Source organism: Oncorhynchus keta, chromosome 30 (assembly GCF_023373465.1).
Source record: "Oncorhynchus keta strain PuntledgeMale-10-30-2019 chromosome 30, Oket_V2, whole genome shotgun sequence".
NCBI classification, from domain to species: domain Eukaryota; kingdom Metazoa; phylum Chordata; class Actinopteri; order Salmoniformes; family Salmonidae; genus Oncorhynchus; species Oncorhynchus keta.
In genome coordinates this window covers 6,661,315-6,680,734 of record NC_068450.1, presented here as the reverse complement: position 1 = coordinate 6,680,734, position 19,420 = coordinate 6,661,315, and the positions used below count along the sequence as shown (strand labels likewise).

Genomic DNA, 19,420 nt, shown 5'->3' with positions numbered 1-19,420 from the left:
CCTTGGCAATTAATACCTATCGATCTGTTATATCTTATTATGACAGTGTTCTGTAGGCCTCATGACAGAGACTTTGAGTATCCTACTGTTTTTACTAATCAAATCAATTCAAATGGTAAACTAGTGTCCTGTACAGGGGGAGTACTTGGACATCAAACGTGTCTGACACTACAGAAACAAGAGATATGCTCCTGCCCTATGGTCCATTCTGGCTTCGACAAGGCTTACTGCTGTTACCATGTGTTTGAAAGAACCCACATCTTCAACAGTATCATCACCGTACCAGTGTTACCTCCTCCTCCTCCTCTTCTTCACTCCAATCTCTCCAATCTCCATTCACAGACAGACACTTATAGCTACTGTGATGTCCTCTCTATCCTAACTCCTCTCTCTGTCCTCTCTCCTCTCTCTGTCCTCTAACTGTCCTCTGTCCTCTCTCTGTCCTCTCTCTATCTCTCTCTATCCCTCTCTCCTCTCTCTGTCCTCTCTATCCTACCTCCTCTCTCTCTGTCCCTCTCTATCCTACCTCCTCTCTCTGTCCTCTCTATCCTACCTCCTCTCTCTGTCCTCTCTAATCCTACCTCCTCTCTCTGTCCTCTATCCTACCTCCTCTCTCTGTCCTCTCTATCCTACCTCCTCTCTCTGTCCTCTCTATACTATCTCCTCTTTCTGTCCTCTCTGTCTTCTCTCCTCTCTCTTTCCTCTTTATCTTCTCTATCCTCTCTCTGTCCTCTCTACTCTCTCTCTCTCTCTCTCTCTCTCTCTCTCTCTCTCTCTCTGTCCTCTCTCTCTCCTCTCTCTCTCCTCTCTTTGTCCTCTGTCCTCTCTCTGTCCTCTCTCCTCTCTCTGTCCTCTCTCTGTCCTCTCTCCTCTCTCTGTCCTCTCTCTCCTCTCTCTCTCCTCTCTCTGTCCTCTCTCCTCTCTCTCTCCTCTCTCTGTCCTCTCTCCTCTCTCTGTCCTCTCTGTCCTCTCTCCTCTCTCTGTTCTCTCCTCTCTCTGTCCTCTCTCTGTCCTCTCTCTTCTCTTTGTCCTCTCTCTGATCTCTCCTCTCTCTCTCTCCTCTCTCTGCTCTCTCCTCTCTCTGTCCTCTCTCTGTTCTCTCCTCTCTCTCTGTCCTCTCTCCTCCCTCTCTCCTCTCTCTGTCCTCTCTCTGTCCTCTCTCCTCTCTCTGTCCTCTCTCCTCTCTCTGTTCTCTCCTCTCTGTCCTCTCTCCTCTCTCTGTTCTCTCCTCTCTCCCGTTTCCTTGGCAATTAATACCTATCGATCTGTTATATCTTATTATGACAGTGTTCTGTAGGCCTCATGACAGAGACTTTGAGTATCCTACTGTTTTTACTAATCAAATCAATTCCAATTGTAAACTAGTGTCCTGTACAGGGGGAGTACTTGGACATCAAAGCTGCCTGACACTACAGAAACAAGAGATATGCTCCTGCCCTATGGTCCATTCTGGCTTGGACAAGGCTTACTGCTGTTACCATGTGTTTGAAAGAACCCACATCTTACATCTTCAACAGTATCATCACCGTACCAGTGTTACCTCCTCCTCCTCCTCTTCTTCACTCCAATCTCTCCAATCTCCATTCACAGACAGACACTGTCTGTGTCCTCTCTCCTCTCTGTCCTCTCTCCTCTCTCTGTTCTCTCCTCTCTCTGTCCTCTCTCCTCTCTCTGTCCTCTCTCTTCTCTTTGTCCTCTCTCTGATCTCTCCTCTCTCTCTCTCTCTCCTCTCTCTGCTCTCTCCTCTCTCTGTCCTCTCTCTGTTCTCTCCTCTCTCTCTGTCCTCTCTCCTCTCTCTGTCCTCTCTCCTCTCTCTGTTCTCTCCTCTCTGTCCTCTCTCCTCTCTCTGTTCTCTCTCTCTCTCTGTCCTCTCTCCTCTCTCTGTCCTCTCTCTGTTCTCTCCTCTCTCTGTCCTCTCTCCTCTCTCTGTGCTTTGATATGAAGCTGTTGGTCTGCTCTCCACAGTGGGCTCTGCTCTGACTACAGGGGCTCAATCCCAAATAGCATCCTATTCCCTAAATAGGGAATTCCCTTTGACCAGAACCCTATGGGTCGTGGTCAAAGTTAGTGACCAATGTAGCGAAGAGGGTTCCGTTTGGGACGTAACCTGTGACTGCAGCTCAGCAGTATTTTGTGAAGCAGAGGCACTATGCTGTTAATACCAGGCGGTGGTCTTCCTGTCTGTCTAACAATGACATACCACTGGTATAATGACCCACTACAGGTCTCTGCCTCTCTCTGCCTCTCTCTCTCTGCCTCTCTCTCTCTGCCTCTCTCTCTCTGCCCCTCTCTCTCTCTCTGCCCCTCTCTCTCTCTGCCCCTCTCTCTCTGCCCCTCTCTCTCTCTCTGCCCCTCTCTCTCTGCCCCTCTCCTCTCTCTGTCTCTCTCTCTCCTCTCTCTGCCCCTCTCTCTCTGCCCCTCTCTCTCTCTGCCTCTCTCTCTCTCTGCCTCTCTCTCTCTCCCTCTCTCTCTGCCTCTCTCTCTCTGCCTCTCTCTCTCTGCCCTCTCTCTCTCTCTCTCTCTCTGCCTCTCTCTCTCTGCCCCCTCTCTCTCTGCCTCTCTCTCTCTGCCTCTCTCTCTCTGTCTCTCTCTCTCTGCCTCTCTCTCTCTGCCTCTCTCTCTCTCCACACACATGATACTATTTCTACAGCTTGTTCCTACAAATCTGTCATTGCTTCGATGTTGTTGAATCTTACAGAAATGTCAAATGTGTGAGTGAAGAAAGTATAAAAAGTGTTATGTAGCAGAGGATACATCATCCTATTCTGTTGATACAAGCACCTGGTCATGCCCAGTTAGAGCCAGCGCCAGCTAATTGTCAGAGAGGGATTCACGCTCACCAAAGAGGAACAAACTTAGGCTGTGTTTATCTCCTTTTTCAGACCTCAAGCCCCTTTCTGCTGGTAGAAGCAGACTAAACACACATAAAACACACACGTTTTAGAACATCTATTCATTCAAGGGTTTATCTTTATTTATTTTTTTACTATTTTCTACATTGTAGAATAATAGTGAAGACATCAAAACTATGAAATAACACATATGTAATAACCAAAATCAAAATACATCAAATCTCTGACCAAATAGTTTCTTGTTCATACCAGATTTAAATTTCTTATTCATTTAAGCAAATGAGGTGGGGGTGGTGTTAGGGGGTGGTGTTAGGGTGGGGTGGGGGTGGTGTTACGGGGTGGTGGTGGTAGTGGTGATGTTAGGGGTGGTGTTAGGGGTGGTGTTAGGGTGTGGTGGTGGTGTTAGGGAGTGGTGGTGGTGTTAAGGTGGGGTGGGGGGTGGTGGAGGTAGTGGTGGTGGTGGAGGTAGTGGTGGTGGTGGGGGTGGTGGTGGTGTTAGGGGGTGGTGGTGGTGTTAGTGAGTGGTGGTGGTATTAGGTAGTGGGGGTGGTGGTGGTGTTAGGGGTGCTGGTGGTGGAGGTGGTGGTGGTGGTGGTGTTAGTGGGTGGTGGTGGTGGTGGGGGTGGTGGTGGTAGTGGGGTGGTGGTGGTGGTAGGGGGGTGGTGGTGGTGGTGTTAGGGGGTGGTGGTGGTGGTGTTAGGGGGGTGGTGGTGGTGGTGGTGTTAGTGGGTGGTGGTGGTGTTAGTGGGTGGGTGGTGGTGGGGGTGGTGGTGGTGGGGGTGGAGGTGGTGGTAGTGGTGGTGGTATTAGGTAGTGGGGGTGGTGGTGGTGTTAGGGGGTGGTGGTAGTGATGATGGTGGCGATGTTGGTGTTGTTGGTGGTTTTAGGGGGTGGTGTTAGGGGTTGGTGGTGGTGGTGGTGTTAGGGGGTGGTGTTAGGGGGTGGTGGTGGTGGTGGTGGTAGTGATGGTAGTGGTGTTAGCAGGTGGTGTTAGGAGGTGGTAGTGATGGTGGTGGTGTTAGTGGGTGGTGTTAGGGGGTGGTGTTAGCGGGTGGTAGTGGGGGTGGTGGTGGTAGTGATGGTGATGGTGTTAGGGGGTGGTGTTAGGGGGTGGTGTTAGCGGGTGGTAGTGATGGTGGTGGTGTTAGGGGGTGGTGGTGGTGGTGTTAGTGATGGTGATGGTGTTAGGGTGTGGTGGTGGTGTTTGTGGGTGGTGTTAGGGGTGGTGGTGGTGGTAGTGATGGTGATAGGGGGTGGTGGTGGTGTTAGCGGGTGGTGTTAGCGGGTGGTGTTGGTGGTCGTGGTGTTAGCGGGTGGTGGTAGTGATGGTGATGGTGTTAGGGGGTGGTGTTAGGGGGTGGTGTTAGCGGGTGGTAGTGATGGTGGTGGTGTTAGGGGGTGGTGGTGGTGGTGTTAGTGATGGTGATGGTGTTAGGGTGTGGTGGTGGTGTTTGTGGGTGGTGTTAGGGGGTGGTGGTGGTGGTGATGGTGTGTGGTGGTGAAGACATCAAAACTATGAAATAACACATATGTAATAACCAAAATCAAAATACATCAAATCTCTGACCAAATAGTTTCTTGTTCATACCAGATTTAAATTTCTTATTCATTTAAGCAAATGAGGTGGGGGTGGTGTTAGGGGGTGGTGTTAGGGTGGGGTGGGGGTGGTGTTACGGGGTGGTGGTGTTGGGGTGGTGGTGGTGGTGTTAGTGGGTGGTGGTGGTGGTGGGGGTGGTGGTGGTAGTGGGGTGGTGGTGGTGGTGTTAGGGGGGGTGGTGGTGGTGGTGTTAGGGGGTGGTGGTGGTGGTGGTGTTAGTGGGTGGTGGTGGTGTTAGTGGGTGGTGGTGGTGGTGGTATTAGGGGTGCTGGTGGTGGAGGTGGTGGTGGTGGTGTTAGTGGGTGGTGGTGGTGGTGGTGGTGGGGGTGGTGGTGGTAGTGGGGTGGTGGTGGTGGTAGTGTTAGGGGGTGGTGGTGGTGGTGTTAGGGGGTGGTGGTGGTGTTAGTGGGTGGTGGTGGTGTTAGTGGGTGGTGGTGGGGGTGGTGGTGTTAGGGGGTGGAGGTGGTGGTAGTGGTGGTGGTATTAGGTAGTGGGGGTGGTGGTGGTGTTAGAGGGTGGTGGTAGTGATGATGTTGGTGTTGTTGGTGGTTTTAGGGGGTGGTGTTAGGGGTTGGTGGTGGTGGTGGTGTTAGGGGTGGTGGTGGTGTTAGCGGGTGGTGTTAGCGGGTGGTGTTGGTGGTCGTGGTGTTAGCGGGTGGTGGTAGTGATGGTGATGGTGTTAGGGGGTGGTGTTAGGGGGTGGTGTTAGCGGGTGGTAGTGATGGTGGTGGTGTTAGGGGTGGTGGTGGTGGTGTTAGTGATGGTGATGGTGTTAGGGTGTGGTGGTGGTGTTTGTGGGTGGTGTTAGGGGGTGGTGGTGGTGGTGATGGTGTTAGGGTGTGGTGGTGGTGTTAGCGGGTGGTGTTAGCGGGTGGTGTTGGTGGTTGTGGTGTTAGCGGGTGGTGTTGGTGGTCGTGGTGTTAGCGGGTGGTGTTGGTGGTCGTGGTGTTAGCGGGTGGTGTTGGTGGTCGTGGTGTTAGCGGGTGGTGTTAGCGGGTGGTGTTGTTGGTGTTAGCGGGTGGTGTTGGTGGTCGTGGTGTTAGCGGGTGGTGTTGGTGGTGGTGGTGTTAGCGGGTGGTGTTGGTGGTCGTGGTGTTAGCCGGTGGTGTTGGTGGTGGTGGTGTTAGCGGGTGGTGTTGGTGGTGGTGGTGTTAGCGGGTGGTGTTGGTGGTGGTGGTGTTAGCGGGTGGTGTTGGTGGTCGTGGTGTTAGCGGGTGGTGTTGGTGGTGGTTGTGTTAGCGGGTGGTGTTGGTGGTCGTGGTGTTAGCGGGTGGTGTTGGTGGTGGTGGTGTTAGCGGGTGGTGTTGGTGGTCGTGGTGTTAGCGGGTGGTGTTGGTGGTGGTGGTGTTAGCGGGTGGTGTTGGTGGTCGTGGTGTTAGCTGGTGGTGTTGGTGGTGGTGGTGTTAGCGGGTGGTGTTGGTGGTCGTGGTGTTAGCGGGTGGTGTTGGTGGTGGTGTTAGCGGGTGGTGTTGGTGGTGGTGGTGTTTGTGGGTGGTGTTGGTGGTGGTGGTGTTAGCGGGTGGTGTTGGTGGTGGTGGTGTTAGCGGGTGGTGTTGGTGGTGGTGGTGTTAGCGGGTGGTGTTGGTGGTCGTGGTGTTAGCTGGTGGTGTTGGTGGTGGTGGTGTTAGCGGGTGGTGTTGGTGGTCGTGGTGTTAGCGGGTGGTGTTGGTGGTGGTGTTAGCGGGTGGTGTTGGTGGTGGTGGTGTTAGCGGGTGGTGTTGGTGGTGGTGGTGTTAGCGGGTGGTGTTGGTGTTAGCGGGTGGTGTTGGTGTTAGCGGGTGGTGTTGGTGGTCGTGGTGTTTGTGGGTGGTGTTAGCGGGTGGTGTTGGTGGTCGTGGTGTTTGTGGGTGGTGTTAGCAGGTGGTGGTAGTGATGATGGTGTTACGGTGTGGTGATGGTGTTAGCGGGTGGTGGTGGTGTTGGTGGTCATGGTGTTAGGGTGTGGTGGTGGTGTTTGTGGGTGGTGTTAGCGGGTGGTGTTGGTGTTAGCGGGTGGTGGTGGTGTTTGTGGGTGGTGTTAGCGGGTGGTGGTGGTGTTTGTGGGTGGTGTTAGCGGGTGGTGTTGGTGTTAGCGGGTGGTGTTGGTGTTAGCGGGTGGTGGTGGTGATGAATTCAATTTGACACATCTGACCTTCTGGTGTAGTACAGTAAGCAGTCAGTGTCCACAAAATGGTAGAACAAAACTGAAATGTGTACATAAAACATTTCCACGGTGAATAAACACACGGCTCACACGATGACAAAAACCTTACATTTATTTAACTAGGCAAGTCAGTTAGGAACAAATTCTTATTTACAACGACGGCCTAGGAACAGTGGCCTTGTTCAGGGGCAGAAGAACAGATTTTTTACCTTGTCAGCTCGGGATTCGATCTTGCAACCTTTCGGTTACTGGCCCAACACTCTAACCACTAGGCTACCCTGCTGCCCCTATTTTGGTGGCATTGGCCAATTTACTGACACAATAACTAGGTTTTGAAGCATGAATTAAATGTTTTGGGTGAGTTACTACATTTTTGCAGACATGTAATAGAGTTGTGATGTCCCATTAAACAGTTGAGACAGTTTCACTTACAGTTTAGAGAATGTTAAGACTGTTTTAAAAAAATTGCCAAAAAACGATTGACAAAAACTGTAATAGTAAATGGATAATGATAAATAACATGGAACAAAAATAGAAACACAAGTTGCGTACCGACATGAAACACAATAACAGAATCAATAACGCCTGGGGAAAGAACTACAGAGAGTGACAGATGCAGGGGAGGAAACCAGGCAAGGTGATGTAGTCCAGGTGAGTCAGAACAGTGAGTCTCATGAAGAACAGGTGAGTCGCATGAAGAACAGGTGAGTCTCATGAAGAACAGGTGAGCGTAACGATGATGGCAGGTGTGTGTAACTCGAGCCCCGGAGATGGGAAGCGGGAGTAGACGTGACAGTACCCCCTCCCTGACACGCGGCTCCAACCGCAGGATGAAGCCGACCAGAGGACAGTCCCGAGAACTAGGAACGGGCCGTTTGCTGGGAGTTGGGCACGGAAGCCTTACGAGCCAGCTGAGGCCCGGAAGCCTTGACGAGCCAGCTGAGGCACGGAAGCCTTACGAGCCAGCTGAGGCACGGAAGCCTTACAGGCCAGCTGAGGCACGGAAGCCTTACGAGCCAGCTGAGGCACGGAAGCCTGACGAGCCAGCTGAGGCACGGAAGCCTTACGAGCCAGCTGAGGCACGGAAGCCTTACAGGCCAGCTGAGGCATGGAAGCCTTACAGGCCAGCTGAGGCACGGAAGCCTTACGAGCCAGCTGAGGCACGGAAGCCTTACAGGCCAGCTAAGGCACGGAAGCTTTACAGGCCAGCTGAGGCACGGAAGCCTTACGAGCCAGCTGAGGCACGGAAGCTTTACAGGCCAGCTGAGGCACGGAAGCCTTACAGGCCAGCTGAGGCACGGAAGCCTTACAGGCCAGCTAAGGCACGGAAGCTTTACAGGCCAGCTGAGGCACGGAAGCCTTACGAGCCAGCTGAGGCACGGAAGCCTTACAGGCCAGCTGAGGCACGGAAGCCTTACAGGCCAGCTGAGGCACGGAAGCCTTACGAGCCAGCTAAGGCACGGAAGCCTTACAGGCCAGCTGAGGCACGGAAGCTTTACAGGCCAGCTGATTCACGGAAGCCTTACGAGCCAGCTGAGGCACGGAAGCCTTAGGAGCCAGCTGAGGCACGGAAGCCTTACGAGCCAGCTGAGGCACGGAAGCCTTACGAGCCAGCTGAGGCACGGAAGCCTTACAGGCCAGCTGAGGCACGGAAGCCTTTTACGAGCCAGCTGAGGAACGTGAAGCCTTACGAGCCAGCTGAGGCACGGAAGCCTTAGGTGAGCCAGCTGAGGCACGGAAGCCTTACAGGCCAGCTGAGGCACGGAAGCCTTACAGGCCAGCTGAGGCACGGAAGCCTTGAAGCCAGCTAAGGCACGGAAGCCTTACAGGCCAGCTAAGGCACGGAAGCTTTACAGGCCAGCTGAGGCACGGAAGCCTTACGAGCCAGCTGAGGCACGGAAGCCTTACAGGCCAGCTGAGGCACGGAAGCCTTACAGGCCAGCTGAGGCACGGAAGCCTTACGAGCCAGCTAAGGCACGGAAGCCTTACAGGCCAGCTAAGGCACGGAAGCTTTACAGGCCAGCTGAGGCACGGAAGCCTTACGAGCCAGCTGAGGCACGGAAGCCTTACAGGCCAGCTGAGGCACGGAAGCCTTACAGGCCAGCTGAGGCACGGAAGCCTTACGAGCCAGCTAAGGCACGGAAGCCTTACAGGCCAGCTAAGGCACGGAAGCTTTACAGGCCAGCTGATTCACGGAAGCCTTACGAGCCAGCTGAGGCACGGAAGCCTTACGAGCCAGCTGAGGCACGGAAGCCTTGAGCCAGCTGAGGCACGGAAGCGTTACGAGCCAGCTGAGGCACGGAAGAACAGGTGAGCCAGCTGAGGCACGGAAGCCTCACGAGCCAGCTGAGGCACGAAGAGCCAGCCTTACGAGCCAGCTGATGCACGGAAGCGTTACGAGCCAGCTGAGGCACGGAAGCCTTACGAGCCAGCTGTGGCACTGAGAAGCCTGAGGCACGAGCCAGCTGAGGCACGGAAGCCTTACGAGCCAGCTGAGGCACGGAAGCCTTACGAGCCATGAGGCACGGAAGCCTTACGAGCCAGCTGAGGCGAACCCGATGTCACCATTAAAAAAGAAAATCCCTGTTGCTTCCCTTTAGTGAGGCATTATCCTGTAACGTGGGACGTTGGGAGTTGGGAAGCAAGTACAGGGAGTGAATTTAATAATAAATGAAACATGCGACAAAACAGGAAACATGAAACAGGAAAAAGTAGCGTACAGACATGAAACCCAGTAACATAATCAATAACGCCTGGGGAAAGAACTACAGAGAGTGACAGATGCAGGGAGGAAATCCGGAAGATGATGGAGTCCAGGTGAGTCTCATGAAGCGCAGGTGTGCTTATTAACAATGGTGGCAGGTGTGAGTAATTATGAGTAAACTTGCGACTTCGAGCGCCGGAGAGGGAGTAGATGTGACAAGGTGTGCCTTCTTAAAAGTTAAAGTTGGAATTTATTTTCTTCTTAATGCGTTTGAGTCAATCAGTTGTGTTGTGACAAGGTAGGGGTGGGTATACAGAAGATAGTCCTATTTGGTAAAAGACCAAGTCCCATATTATGGCAAGAACAGCTCAAATAAGCAAAGAGAAATGACAGTCCATCATTACTTTAAGACATGAAGGTCAGTCAATACGGATTTTTTTTAAAAAGAACTTTGAAAGTTTCTTCAAGTGCAGTTGCAAAAACCATCGAGCGATATGATGAAACTGGCTTTCATGAGGACCGTCAAAGGAACAGAAGACCCAGAGTTGCCTCTGCTGCAGAGGTTAAAGTTCATTAGAATTACCAGCCTCAGAAATTGCAGCCCAAATAAATGCTTCACAAAGCACAAGTAACAGACTCATCTCAACATCAACTGTTCAGAGGAGACTGCGTGAATCAGGCCTCCATGGTTGAATTGCTGAAAAGAAAGCACTACTAAAGGACACCAATAAGAAAAAGAGACTTGCTTGGGCCAAGAAACACGAGCAATCGACATTAGACCGGTGGAAATTTGAAATTTCGTCTGGAGTCCAAATGTGAGATTTTTGGTTCCAACCACCATGTCTTTGTGAGATTTTCTGTGTTTCTGCATTAGATGACCTGGCCTCCACAATCCCCTGACCTCAACCAAATTGAGATGGTTGGACCGCGGAGTGAAGGAAAAGCAGCCAACAAGTGCTCAGCGTATGTGGGAACTCCTACAAGACGGTTGGAAAAGTATTCCAGGTGAAGCTGGTTGACAGAATGCCAAGAGTGTGCAAAGCTGTCATCAAGGCAAAGGGTGGCTGTTTAACACTTTTTTGGTTACTACATGATTCATAGTTTTGATGTCTTCACTATTATTCTACAATGTAGAAAATAGTAAAAATAAAATAAAAACCATTGAACGAGTAGGTATTCTAAAACTTTTGAGCGGTAGTGTTACCAGATGCGCGCGCACACACACACACACACACACACACACACACACACACACACACACACACACACACACACACACACACACACACACACACACACACACACACACACACACACACACGCTGAACCACATGACACAACTCTCTCAAGGAAGGTGTGTGTGTTTGTCATTCTCCCACCAGATGATTAACAGCCTACACTATTTCTGTGGTAACTTTTTATTGTTCTGCGTGAGTGAATCTCCGACACAGACAACCACAGAGCTCTGAGGAAGATTACATCAAAACCAATTAAATAAAAACCCTCTCTCTGCATCCCAAATGACACTCTATTCCCTATGAAGTGCACTACTTTTGACCAGGACCCATAGTCTGGGTTTATCAGCGCTTGGGATGCACGCCTAAGATTATGCATAGAAAGATCTGTCGACGAGAGCTACTGGGTGCTTAGTTTTGAGCTTTTAGCTGACAGACAGACAGACAGACAGACAGACAGACAGACAGACAGACAGACAGACAGACAGACAGACAGACAGACAGACAGACAGACAGACAGACAGACAGACAGACAGACTGACTGACTGACTGACTGACTGACTGACTGACTGGCTGGCTGGCTGGCTGGCTGACTGACTGACTGGCTGACTGACTGACTGACTGGCTGACTGACTGACTGACTGACTGACTGACTGGCTGTGTGACTGACTGACTGGCCGACTGACCGACTGACCGGCTGACCGACTGACCGACTGGCCGACTGACCGACTGGCCGACTGACCGACTGACCGACTGACTGACTGACTGGATTGCTGGCTGACTGACCGACTGACTGACTGGATTGCTGGCTGACTGGCTGGCTGACTGACTGACTGGCTGACTGTCTGTCTGAGGCTTTAGGGGAATAGAGCAGAGAGCTGAACAGCAGGGCTACATAGTCAAGGCCATTTCTGCTGCTCTCTATTTTCTCTGCTGAAATGATGTGGTGGTTGGCTGGGGAACATCTGTGGTCTTTAGAAGCACTAGTAAACTGGGTGGAGTGGGAGAAGGCAACAGAGAAGGCGACAGAGGACTAAAAGAAGAGTAGAGAGAGAAACAGAGAGGAGAAGGGGAATTTGTAGCCAGCTTGTTGAAGCATGTACTGTCTATTGACAACACACACACACACACACTTACGCACACACAGCACACGGTGAGACTGTGTTATTTGGTGAGAGTGCTGGTATTTGAGATGAGTGTATTTCATTGGAACTGATGTGTGTAGTGAGAGATTCCTCACGCTACCCCTTGCTACTAACTAAAGCCTAATATGGTCATTTATCATACAACCCTTCATTCCACATTCCATCCTCCCTGAGACAAACCCAGTGGGACTTAGGTCATAGTAGTCAAACACAATGTAACGGCTGTCGTGGGATGAAGAAGGTGAGGACCAAGGTGCAGCGTGGTACATGTTCATCTGTTTATTTGGAACTGAACACTGAATAGCAAAACAATAAAACATTTATTTTTACATTTTACCTTTATTTAACCTTTATTTAACCTTTATTTAACTGGTTGTTCAGGGGCAGAACGACAGACCTGTACCTTGTCAGCTCGGGGATTCGAACTTGCAACCTTTACGGTTACTAGTCCAACGCTCTAACCACTAGGCTACCCTGCCGCCCCAGAGAGCACATCCGAAACAGTTCTGTCTGGTGCAGACACACAAAAACAGAAGGCAACTACCCATAAACACAGGTGGGAACAGGCTACCTAAGTATGGTTCTCAATCAGAGACAACGATAGACAGCTGCCTCTGATTGTGAACCATACCAAGGCAAACTCATAGAAATACAACACACAGAACAAAACAGAATGACAAACAGACTACCCACCCCAACTCACACCCTGACCAAACCAAAATAGAGACATAAAAAAGGAACTAAGGTCAGGACATGACACAGATCTCTCAGACAGAACCAGTGGGTCCAAGGAACAGTAGTCGTCTTCAAGCACGACTCTCTCAGACAGAACCAGTGAGTCCAAGGAACAGTAGTCGTCTTCAAGCACGGCTCTCTCAGACAGAACCAGTGGGTCCAAGGAACAGTAGTCGTCTTCAAGCACGGCTCTCTCAGACAGAACCAGTGTCTCCAAGGAATAATAGTCGTCTTCAAGCACGGCTCTCTCAGACAGAACCAGTGTCTCCAAGGAATAATAGTTGTCTTCAAGCAAAAAAACACCAAGGGTGAATGAAAGAATAGGGAGAAAGGACCTTAGATCAGCATCTAGTGGAAACTTCACCAACTAAGTGGTGATATTTCTGATATCAAATGGTTTCTGAGGCATCATCACCCAGATAGCCTCCAGATTGGTAGTGGATAACACTTCCATTCTAAACATGTAAAGTGAGCATTGGAGAGAGAACCCCCCTCTAAACCAATCCATCAGCATGTGTGTCATGGGGACAATCCCTTGACTGCTTATTGTAAAATATTCAAGGCTTTTGTTTGATGACCATATGTTGAGCAGATGATCAGTGTAAAAATGTAAAACTCCCACAAAAACCATGGATGATCTAACCTATCAACCCTAATGAGTTCACCACCTATTCCTTATGTAGCGCAATACTTTGGACCAGGGCCCATAGGGAACAGGGGTACACAGTCATAGCCTACATTACAATGAAACAAAATCTTCTTCTAGCTGCTTAGTGTCTGTCTAGCTGGTTGGTTGGTTTGGATGTCGATATCCTGTTTGAGGACCTGGGCCAAGTGTCTCCTGGGTGCGAGGTACACGACTAGGACACGGGGGAAGAAAGGAAAGAGGGATGGAGGGGGGCTTAGGGAGGGGAAGAGAGAGAAGGATAATGGGTAGAGACGGTGATGTCATATAGGAGTGTGTGTCTGTGTGTAATGTGTCTGTGTGTAATGTGTCTGTCTGTGTGTAATGTGTCTGTGTGTAATGTGTCTGTGTGTAATGTGTCTGTGTGTAATGTGTCTGTGTGTAATGTGTCTGTCTGTGTGTAATGTGTCTGTGTGTAATGTGTCTGTCTGTGTGTAATGTGTCTGTGTGTAATGTGTCTGTGTGTAATGTGTCTGTGTGTAATGTGTCTGTGTGTAATGTGTCTGTGTGTAATGTGTCTGTGTGTAATGTGTCTGTGTGTAATGTGTCTGTGTGTAATGTGTCTGTGTGTAATGTGTCTGTGTGTAATGTGTCTGTCTGTGTGTAATGTGTCTGTGTGTAATGTGTCTGTGTGTAATGTGTCTGTGTGTAATGTGTCTGTGTGTAATGTGTATCTTCTTCAGACATCTGGGGGCGAGGACACGGCTGCAGTCCAAGGAGTGGAGAGGTGAAAGATCACAACCTACAGTAACCAGTCAAAAGTTTGGTCTCACCTACTCATTGAAAGGTTTTTCCTAATGTTTTTTTACTATTTTCTACATTGTAGAATAACACATATGGAATCCTGTAGTAACCAAAAAAAGTGTTACACAAATCAAAATATATTTTAGATTCTTCAAAGTCGCCAACTTTTACCTTGATGACAGCTTTGCATACTCTTGGCATTCTATCAACCAGCTTCATGAGGAATGCTTTTCCAACAGTCTTGAAGGAGTTCCCACATATGCTGAGCACTTGTTGGCTGCTTTTCCTTCACTCTACACAGTAACCCACAGGCACTGGGTGAAAATCATCAGTGAAGAGGACAACAAGAGTCTCAGACCCAGGCAGACAGATGTTTAATTGGGTTGAGGTCGGGTGATTGTGGAGACCAGGCCATCTGATGCAGCACTCCATCACTTTCCTTCTTGGTCAAGTAGCCCTTACACAGCCTGGAGGTGTGTGTTGGGTTATTTTCCTGTTGAAAAACAAATGATAGTCCCACTAAGTGCAAACCAGTTGGGATGGGATATCGCTGCAGAATGCTGTGGTAGACATGCTGGTTATTAAGTGTGCCTTGAATTCTCAATAAATCACAGACAGTGTCACCAGCAAAGCACCTCCACTCCATCACACCACTTCCTCCATGCTTCACGGTGGGAACCACACATGCGGAGATCATCCGTTCACCTACTCTGCGTCTCGAAAAGACACAGCGGTTGGAACCAAAAATCTCACATTTGTACTAATCAGACCAAAGGACAGATTTCCACGGGTCTAATGTCCACTGCTCGTGTTTCTTGCCCCAAGCAAGTCTCTTTTTCTCATTGGTGTCCTTTAGTAGTGGTTTCTTTGCAGCAATTTGACCACGAAGGCCTGATTCATGCAGTCTCCTCTGAACAGTTGATGTTGAGATGTGTTTGTTACTTTAGTTTTGGCTGCAATTTCTGAGGCTGGTACCTCTAATGAACTTATCCTCTGCAGCAGAGGTAACTCTGGGTCTTCCTTTCCTGTGGCGGTCCTCATGAGAGCCAGTTTCATCATAGCGCTTGATGGTTTTTGCGACTGCACTTGAAGAAAGTTCTTGAACTATTCTGCTTTGACTGACCTTCATGTCTTAAAGTAATGACGGACTGTCGTTTCTCTTTGCTAATCTGAGCTGTTCTTACCTTGATACCAATGGACTTGGTATTTTACCAAACAGGGCTAACTTCTGTATACCACCCCTACCTTGTCACAACACAACTGATTGGCTCAAACACAATAAGAAGGAAAGATATTCCACAAATTAACTTTTAAAAAGGCACACCTGTTAATTGAAATGCATTCCAGGTGACTACCTCATGAAGTTGTTTGAGAGAATGCCAAGAGTGTACAAATCTGTCATCAAGGCAAAGGGTGCCAACTTTGAAGAGTCTCAAATATAAAATATATTTAGATTCAAATTTTTTAAACACTGTTTTGGTTACTACATGATTCCATATGTGTTATTTAATAGTTTTGATATCTTCACTATTATTCTACAAAGTAGAAAATAGTAAAAAAAATAAAGAGAAACCCTTGAATGAGTAGGTGTTCTAAACATTTTGACTGGTACTGTAGATGCGCCTGAACACCCACACCTGACGGGACTCACCTAAATATAATGATCATCAGAATGAAGAAACCGACTTAATGACATACTACTGAACAACACGATTGCACACACACACACACACACAGACACAGACACAGACACAGACACAGACACAGACACAGACACACAGACACACAGACACACAGACACACAGACACACAGACACAGACACAGACACAGACACAGACACAGACACACACACACACACACACACACACACACACACAGACACACACACACACACACACACACACACACACACACACACACACACACACACACACACACACACACACACACACACACCTGATCTGAATCATACCAGCACATTACGCAGTAACCCACAGGCACGTGGTGCAAATCATCCGTGGAGGATGATGACAGAGTCTCAGACCCAGACAGACAGACGTTCCATCTAGAACAGGGATGGAGCAACGTTGAAACAACAGAAACGTGAAATCTGAACTCATCATAAGGCGTTGCTCGACCGGGCAATTGTTTTTCTTTTTTTTTTTGTGAGCACCGAGGAAGGCATTTAAAATATCGAATTTCACATGGTTCTCTCTAATCGTCTGAGATCGAAGTCTATTTGTAGTGATCGGGCTGGTTTAAATAGTTTCATCGTCTGATGGTATACAGGAATGTTTTCAGATCAGTCTGGCTCCTTACTGAACGGATCCTCCACATAATGTATTACTGATAGAGACAGGTAACACAGTGGAACAGAACCTCTTCATAATGTATTACTGATAGAGACAGGTAACACAGTGGAACAGAACCTCTTCATAATGTATTACTGATAGAGACAGGTAACACAGTGGAACAGAAGCTCTTCATAATGTATTACTGATAGAGACAGGTAACACAGTGGAACAGAACCTCTTCATAATGTATTACTGATAGAGACAGGTAACACAGTGGAACAGAACCTCTTCATAATGTATTACTGATAGAGACAGGTAACACAGTGGAACAGAAGCTCTTCATAATGTATTACTGATAGAGACAGGTAACACAGTGGAACAGAACCTCTTCATAATGTATTACTGATAGACACAGATAACACCGTGGAACAGAACCTCTCCATCAGACCAGCATGTTTTGTCTTTGTCCCAAATGACATCCTTTATTCCCTATACCCCACTTAAAGGTCTCTGGTCAAACGTAGTGCATTTCTGTCTGTCTATAGGTGGAAAGGGTGTGATTTGTGCCGCACCCCATCTGTCCACCACCGTACTGCTTTCTCTTTGTTCCCGTAATGTGACCGCAGGGAGAGGAGAAAAGAAAAGCTCCAGACAAAACGCAGGTGTGCGTACTAGTTGTGGAGGTATAGCTGCCGAGTAGAAGAAGTCCACTGTTCTGCATTGACATGAAGAGGTTCGTTAACCTCTGCCGTTTGAATCACATGCAAACATCTGGTTTGAGTTTGAATGACTAACTTTGATTAGTTAGTTCAACTAAAGCCTGAAGCCTTTGGGTTTTCACAGTCAGGATTTAGACTGATGTTATAAATACAACGCCCACTCTGGTTGAACTTGTATGTTGCTTCAGAAATACCCAGGGTGTAGAAATACAATTAAAAACAGCTAATGAATTACATTAACATTCTGATCAGACGTTTTCAACAGTAACAGAGCAGACGACCAAACAGACACAAACAGAGCAGAATATAATCAGTTCACAGAATCACATACATACCCTGTTCAGAGAGCTGGCTTGGTCTCCCAGGCCTTACACAGGATACCATTAAGGAAGAGGTGGGTAGCCGCATGGGCCAGACTCCTGTCAACAAGTGATAGACTTGTCTACATTAGACTGGGTCAGAGAGAGAGAGAGAGAGACAGAGAGAATGAGAGAGAAGAGAGAGAGGGGAGAGAGAGAGAATGAGAGAGAGAACGAGAGACGAGAGAGAGAACGAGAGGGAGAAGAGAGAGAACGAGAGGGAGAAGAGAGAGAGAGAGAGACAGAAAGAGAGAGAGAACAAGATAGAGAAAGAGAGAGAGAGACAGAAAGAGAGGGAGAAGAGAGAGAGAAAGAGGGGGAGAGGAGAGAGAAGGGAGAGAGAGACAGACAGAAAGAGAAAGAGGGAGAAGAGAGAGAGAGAGAAGGAGTGGGAGAAGAGAGAGAGAGAGAGAGAGAGAAGGAGAGAGAGAGAGAGAACGAGAGAGAGAACGAGAAACAGAGAGAGAAGGAGAGAGAGAGAGAACGAGAAACAGAGAGAGATAAGGAGAGGGAGAAGAGAGAGAGAGAGAGAATGAGAAAGAGAGAAGGAGAGAGAGAGAGAGAGAGAGAGAAAGAAAGAGAGAGAGAGAGAAAGAAAGAGAGAGAGAAGGAGAGAGTCGGCCTGTGAGAGAGAGAGAGAGAGTCGACCTGTGCTCACCCTAGAGAGGAATTTTGTTTCTTACAAAGAGCACCGGGGACTAAGGGAGGGGAACGGAATGGTGACCTCGCCACTTTGACCTTTGACATTACTGGACCGTCCTCTAAAAAATGTGGTCATTTCTGAGGGCGTAACTTTGTCATTATGGAATAGCAAGCTGCTAGCCCGAACACGTTGTTTCAATTTAGTCCATTATTAGAGGAACAGAGCATAGTAGAGGAAGACTTTCAACATGAAACGTTTGTGACAGTAATATACTTGCGGGTATCTGAACGTATGTTTTTTTTTATTTTATTTCACCTTCATTTAACCAGGTAGGCAAGTTGAGAACAAGTTCTCATTTACAATTGCGACCTGGCCAAGATAAAGCAAAGCAGTTCGACAGATACAACGACACAGAGTTACACATGGAGTAAAACAAACATACAGTCAATAATACAGTATAAACAAGTCTATATACAATGTGAGCAAATGAGATGAGAAGGGAGGTAAAGGCAAAAAAGGCCATGGTGGCAAAGTAAATACAATATAGCAAGTAAAACACTGGAATGGTATATTTGCAATGGAAGAATGTGCAAAGTAGAAATAAAAATAATGGGGTGCAAAGGAGCAAAATAAATAAATAAATTAAATACATTTGGGAAAGAGGTAGTTGATTGGTCTAAATTATAGGTGGGCTATGTACAGGTGCAGTAATCTGTGAGCTGCTCTGACAGTTGGTGCTTAAAGCTAGTGAGGGAGATAAGTGTTTCCAGTTTCAGAGATGTTTGTAGTTCGTTCCAGTCATTGGCAGCAGAGAACTGGAAGGAGAGGCGGCCAAAGAAAGAATTGGTTTTGGGGGTGACTAGAGAGATATACCTGCTGGAGCGTGTGCTACAGGTGGGAGATGCTATGGTGACCAGCGAGCTGAGATAAGGGGGGACTTTACCTAGCAGGGTCTTGTAGATGACATGGAGCCAGTGGGTTTGGCGACGAGTATGAAGCGAGGGCCAGCCAACGAGAGCGTACAGGTCGCAATGGTGGGTAGTATATGGGGCTTTGGTGACAAAACGGATTGCACTGTGATAGACTGCATCCAATTTGTTGAGTAGGGTATTGAAGGCTATTTTGTAAATGACATCGCCAAAGTCGAGGATTGGTAGGATGGTCAGTTTTACAAGGGTATGTTTGGTAGCATGAGTGAAGGATGCTTTGTTGCGAAATAGGAAGCCAATTCTAGATTTAACTTTGGATTGGAGATGTTTGATGTGAGTCTGGAAGGAGAGTTTACAGTCTAACCAGACACCTAAGTATTTGTAGTTGTCCACGTATTCTAAGTCAGAGCCGTCCAGAGTAGTGATGTTGGTCAGGCGGGTAGGTGCAGGTAGCGATCGGTTGAAGAGCATGCATTTAGTTTTACTTGTATTTAAGAGCAATTGGAGGCCACGGAAGGAGAGTTGTATGGCATTGAAGCTTGCCTGGAGGGTTGTCCAAAGAAGGGCCGGAAGTATACAGAATGGTGTCGTCTGCGTAGAGGTGGATCAGAGAATCACAAGCAGCAAGAGCAACA

The 19,420-nt window shown here is 48.5% G+C and overlaps 1 long non-coding RNA gene across 1 annotated transcript; it reads right to left on the bottom strand.

The window, feature by feature from the left end:
* Window positions 1–15,986: 15,986 nt before the first annotated feature.
* Window positions 15,987–17,577, bottom strand: LOC127913731 (uncharacterized). Its single transcript, XR_008086599.1, has 2 exons — window positions 17,190–17,577; window positions 15,987–16,850 (listed from the first exon to the last, which is right to left on the bottom strand). It is a non-coding gene; the product is annotated as an uncharacterized LOC127913731 (long non-coding RNA).
* Window positions 17,578–19,420: the final 1,843 nt, after the last annotated feature.